Here is a 5,413-nt window from a genome sequence, read left to right on the forward strand (position 1 = left end):
CTCACGCGAAAATCCAGTAGGCAGACTTATGAGGAGAAACCTCCTCTGGCAATGGCCACAATATTCTCTGAACCATGTGATAAATATATTATATTAGTTCATGTTTCCTTCTTCACAGGAATTACTCAGGCACACGTGAAACAATAACACGATCTGGAAAAAAGCTTCCTTCATCGTTTATACTGCAACTTTGTTCTTCATGGCAAGTTAAATGTATGTGGGAACTAAAACCGAAGCCCAAAGGGCTAGTGAATGCTAATCACCGAGTCTCTTCTGCCAGTAATGGGCATGTCTGAGCTGGAAATGTTTAACTGCTAGGGATTTTCACCTCTCTTAGCAAAGGAAGACACCTCTAAATGTGACATTCTTCTCCCCAGGAAATACCCCTACATTCTCTGCTGGTCAGAAAGGAAAACACTCCAGTGCAAATAATTTACTTCACACCCGCTTCTTTCCTCCTCTTTAATTTGCTTTTTCAAAAATTCCTTCTGCTGCCAACTTTTCTATCTTTTATGAAGATTAACCCAGCAATTCCCACTTTTGTGAGCAGCTCCAACGGAAATCTGCTAAAAGAATAATCTCGAGTCAACAAAAGTGCACTCTGATGGGCCCCAGCTGAGCCAGCTGTGTTTCTGCAGCTCTGCAAAAAAAGAAAAGCTTGAGTGTCCTCTTTGCAGGTAGAGCTAAGGTGCTACAGCAGAATAAGTGACCACACATCAGCTGCTCCTCTGTACATACATCACCATTTCTGGGCTCCTGGGCACCAGAAGGCAATGTCAGCAGGATGCACCATGCCCTGCAATGCTGCTGTGTGCAGTCCTGGAGGTGAGCATCGTGGCCAGGTGAGGGGCAGGAGATGTGTTTGGGTACTGCCCTGCCTGCTGGCAGCTCCCTGGGGCCCCCAAGTAGAAGGGCAAGCAGTGGGAGAAGACCCACAGGTGTCCCTGTGTGGAGTCTCCTGCTCTTATCCCTACAGGGAATAAGGCTGCAGCCCTTCCCGCACAGCCAGGAGTCACCAGCATGTGACACATCACCCTCAAGGAACTAGGGCAGCAGGTAAAAGGGTTGACTCACAGACCATCCACCTTTTTCAGCAAGCTTCTCGCTTACCATAAATGAGCGTCTGCAGCACACTTTCAGTTCCTCTAAGTCACGCTCCAGCCTAGCTCTGCATCACCAGATGCCAAGAACTTGACCATGACCTCAAGGTAATACCGCTGCCCACAGTTACAGCTACTGTAATGCCATGGGCACAATGCAGTGGTCAAGTTAGTGGACTGAGAAGCTTTGTAGGTGGTGAGGGGAGGAGAACTTCTTGTGAAGATGAGCAGCCTACAGCTGCATGTGGTTAGAGACCTGTGGGTGGTGATGCACCAAAGAAATGGGAGGCGCTTTTTTATTCCAGTGGTTTCCTGCATTATCATATATGTCTGGACAGACAGAAGCAATAAGGGTGTAATTCAGGTTAAATATTTATTTACTGCCTACTTAGAAAATGTCACTGAGCTAACTGAACAGTCTCTTCTCATCACAGCAGTCCAAGGTCATACATTACCAGTAACTGCAATTTCCCAAGTCTCGTCTTTGGCAGAGCCTGTTCTCACAAGTGCCTCACCCAGTCACTGCAGTAGATGGCATGGAGGAGGGAGAAAAGGTGAATAGCAGCAAGGCAGCAGGAAGGAAAAGTCTAGAAAAGGCATGGGGAAAGAAGATTGGGCAGTGTAAGAGCAACTGAAAGAGCTAGTCAAGTAAGTGCACTTACTGGACTAGAACAAAAAAGTGAATTAAAAATAGTCTAAATGCAGCAACTGCACTGGGGTAGTGTTATTGTTTTATAGATTCATCCCCGTTCCTGAGACAGCCTCTGCTCAGTAGGATGCAACAGCCAAATGCACTGCATGTGGATGGGGAGAAGCAGGAGCCAGCGTAATTGGCATGGGACCAAAAGCCCCAGCAGGTCCTTTTTAAGATCTCTGCATCATGGAGACCAGTCCAGGTACAGAGAGCTGTCTCTGCTTTTGATGTGGAGATTAACATTGGGCCAGGGTCTGAGGTTCCCAGTAGCTGAGCTCTCCAAAATCAAGACCAGGGATCCAAGGACAAAGAGTGTTATACAAGAACACTGGGGCCTTCAGAGTATAAACCCCCTCAGTACGTTTCTTTTATTTTACGGCTTATATAATAACCTGATTTGGTCTTTGACCTTTTTGCTTGCTCAGCCTGGAAAGAGGAAGTAGCCACTGATTCAGATTGAACAACTACCAAAACCCAACAATACAGGATGGTGACCCTTTTGGACACAGCTCTGTTCTCCAGAGGTGCCTCTCATTCCTTCCTCTGCTGCAACATGCCAGAGGACGCAAAGCCATGGTGATCCCAAGGGCTCAACCCAAAGCCCCCAAGTCCTCAGAGAGCACTGGCTCAGGCTCCAAAGAGACCTCTCCATCCCCAGGGACACACCTGCCCTCTGCTGAGGTGAGGAAAAGCCCCTAGGGAGATCTCATACACTGCATCAGCTGGAAAACTGACTGCAAAATCAGCAAGGAGAGAAGAGACAAAGGAAGGTGAAGTAGGGAAGGGGATAAACCTAAGAGGAGCTCGGCCATTTCTTTTGTTTTAATCCATTTAAGAGTGTGGCACCTGTAACAGCTTACTGCAGTAGGTTCCAGAATGTAATCACACTTATTTAAACAAAAAAGTTCTGCTTGTTTTAAAATCATCGGCTGGTAATCTCATTTTGTGCTTCCACGTTCATGAGCTACAAGAAATACCAAGGGGTCATTCCCTGCCCTGCTTTCTTCATTTTAGGGACCCCTCACATGCCCCCCAACAGCTGCTTCCCTCCTCTGCTTAGTGCCTCCTCACACAGCCACTGCCCCACATCCCCAGCTGTTTTGTGGCCCTTTCCTGTCCCTTTCCTACAGATGGAGCAGGGTTTCAGACACAGCAATATCACAGAACCAGATTGCAGGCAGTTCAGTTTCATCCCTAGTCCCTGTCCTAGAAGGCTTCTGACATTTTACCTGCCCATTTGCAAAGGGAGACATGAAAGTGATAGCAAACACAAGAGAGCTTGGTCTGTAGACAGATTCAGTGGGCAGAAATTACCACCTCCTGCATAACAAGGGCCATCAAATATCACCTGTTATTCAGAGCAGGCTTGTGACACCAAGCCCCACTATTTGTCCCTGTTAAACTGCTTTGGTAAGTAGCTGCAACTTCTTTTGAGGCCACTGTGTCCCAGAAAAAAAAATAGTGAGTTTTCCATGTGAATATGCATATGGCATCAGGGTGGCAAGGGTCTCTATGCACTCAGAGTGAGAGGTACTGAGCATTAGGTGTTACCCCCACACTCACAACCCATTAATGTAACTTTCAGAAGCATGTTTAATCAAGAATTAATGCATGTTTAATCAAGAAGCCTCACCTGAACACTACCACATACACTGGATCAGAGAACTGGGTATGACTTGTTGGGTGATGACCTGGAAAGATGCCACATGTGCTGACCAAAAGTCACTACCATCTATGATATCACCCATCTTGATTATGACGACTCTGTTGGTTTCTGCCTTGCTGCCAATGACTATTGATCCACACACAAGGACTGCCTGCATCTTTTTTGATGGGTTTAGTAGAAGCACACTGCTAGCTACTCTTCCACATGAAGGAACATTAGAAGAGCATCATGTAATACCTTGCACTGCTGCTGCTTAGGCTGTAGTGGGTCCTTTAGCAAGAGGAAATACCAATCTTTAAAGCTATTGTCCTGGTTTCAGTTAGGACAGAGTTAATTTTCCTCCTAGAAGCTGGCAGGGTGCTATGTTTTGGATTAGGATGAGAAGAGTGCTGATAACATGCTGATGTTTTAACTGTTGCAGAGCAGTGCTTACACCAAGCCAAGGACTTTTCAGCTTCTCGCTCTGTCCTGCCAGCGAGCAGGCTAGGGATGCAGCAGGAGCTGGGAGGGGACAGACCCAGGACAGCTGACCCAAACTGGCCAAAGGGGTATTCCATACCATCTGACGTCATGCTGAACAATATATAGGGGTGGCTAGCTGGGGTGGGGGACGGCAGACCAGGGATAGCTTGGGCATCAGTCAGCAGATGGTGAGCAATTGCATTGTGCATCACTTGTTTGTACACATTAGTAGTATTATTATTATTATTGTTATTATTATTTTCCTGTCTTAATAAACTGTCTTTATCTCAACTCACAGGCTTCACTTTCCCATTTCTCTCCCCCATCCCAGACAGGGAGGGTGAGCAAACAGCTGTGTGGTGTTTAGCTGCCAGCCGGGTTAAACCACAACAGCTATGCATCCAAAACACCCCCAAGCAGCACCGAATTCAAGGAGAATAAGCTTGAGTCCACAGGAACCTGGTCTGAATTGTCATCCACTGATGGAGAATTCAGTGGCCCTTTTACTGGGTTTAACAGCATCTGATAAAGTTACAGGCAGTACATTTCCAGCCTAGCTAAACTCTACACAAAGCACCACTGAAAAAATATGTCTCTACAGAATCTGTAGTTGGAGGTGCTTTGGAGTCTGCAGCAATACAAGGCTTGGACCCTACAGCAGATCTCTAAATAACAAAAACTCATCAATTCCTGTTATTTTAGGAGCAAACTGGAGTCACTTTGGTGTTTCTACACCATAAGCCTCAACTATACTGTGTTCATTACTATATTTTGCTAAGCCAGGCCCTATTCTCTAAGTACTCTGTTTGTACAACAGCTTCTGTTGGTATTTCCTCATTCAGGCTGCAGTCACTCAGAGTATGAGTATTTGTATGAATCATTCTTCTAGTCACCCTTGCTGGCTGCCTCTGAATGACTGCTCAGTTAGAAGAAACGTGAATGAAAGTAGCGTGGGTAGCAATTTTAAGATGGAACTTGATTTCCCCAACTTGTACACCAGGTAAATAAGAAGAGAAACAAGAGCCAGCACTAAGACCTGCTCTAAAAAACAGTGCCAGCCAAAGCACAAAGACATCTGCATGCAGCTTCTTCTCCCCCGCCCCATCACCTCAAACCATTACCTTCAGTAGAGCAGATGCACCCGCATTTGGGTTACCACATATCTGCATGCTAAAACATGGTCCCGAGAGCCAGCCTCCTACCTTCTGCCTCATCTTCTCCACATCTTCTCCTTTCCTTCTACTCAGATATCATTTTTCAGCTTTCCTTCACTCTTCATGAAGAGATCTTCACTCTCCCCTTAAACACCCAGCACATCCCACTGACCTCAGCTGGGAGCTCTGAGCAGAGCTGTACAACAGACAAAGAAACTTTCTTCTTTTCCAACCCACCACTTTTATCCTGCCACAACACTGGCTGATGACAGAGCTCAGGTCAGCAGAGTGCTATCAGGAGGGGCACATCACTAGGAACACCTGCATCTGGGTTTGC

At 46.4% G+C, this 5,413-nt stretch overlaps 1 long non-coding RNA gene across 1 annotated transcript; it reads right to left on the bottom strand.

Annotated features, from left to right (window-relative positions):
* Positions 1-460: 460 nt before the first annotated feature.
* Positions 461-3,454, bottom strand: LOC121071469. Its single transcript, XR_005820622.1, has 3 exons — positions 3,428-3,454; positions 1,556-1,687; positions 461-640 (listed from the first exon to the last, which is right to left on the bottom strand). It is a non-coding gene; the product is annotated as an uncharacterized LOC121071469 (long non-coding RNA).
* Between the last annotated feature and the right edge of the window lie 1,959 nt (positions 3,455-5,413).

This window comes from Cygnus olor, chromosome 5 (assembly GCF_009769625.2).
Source record: "Cygnus olor isolate bCygOlo1 chromosome 5, bCygOlo1.pri.v2, whole genome shotgun sequence".
NCBI lineage: Eukaryota > Metazoa > Chordata > Aves > Anseriformes > Anatidae > Cygnus > Cygnus olor.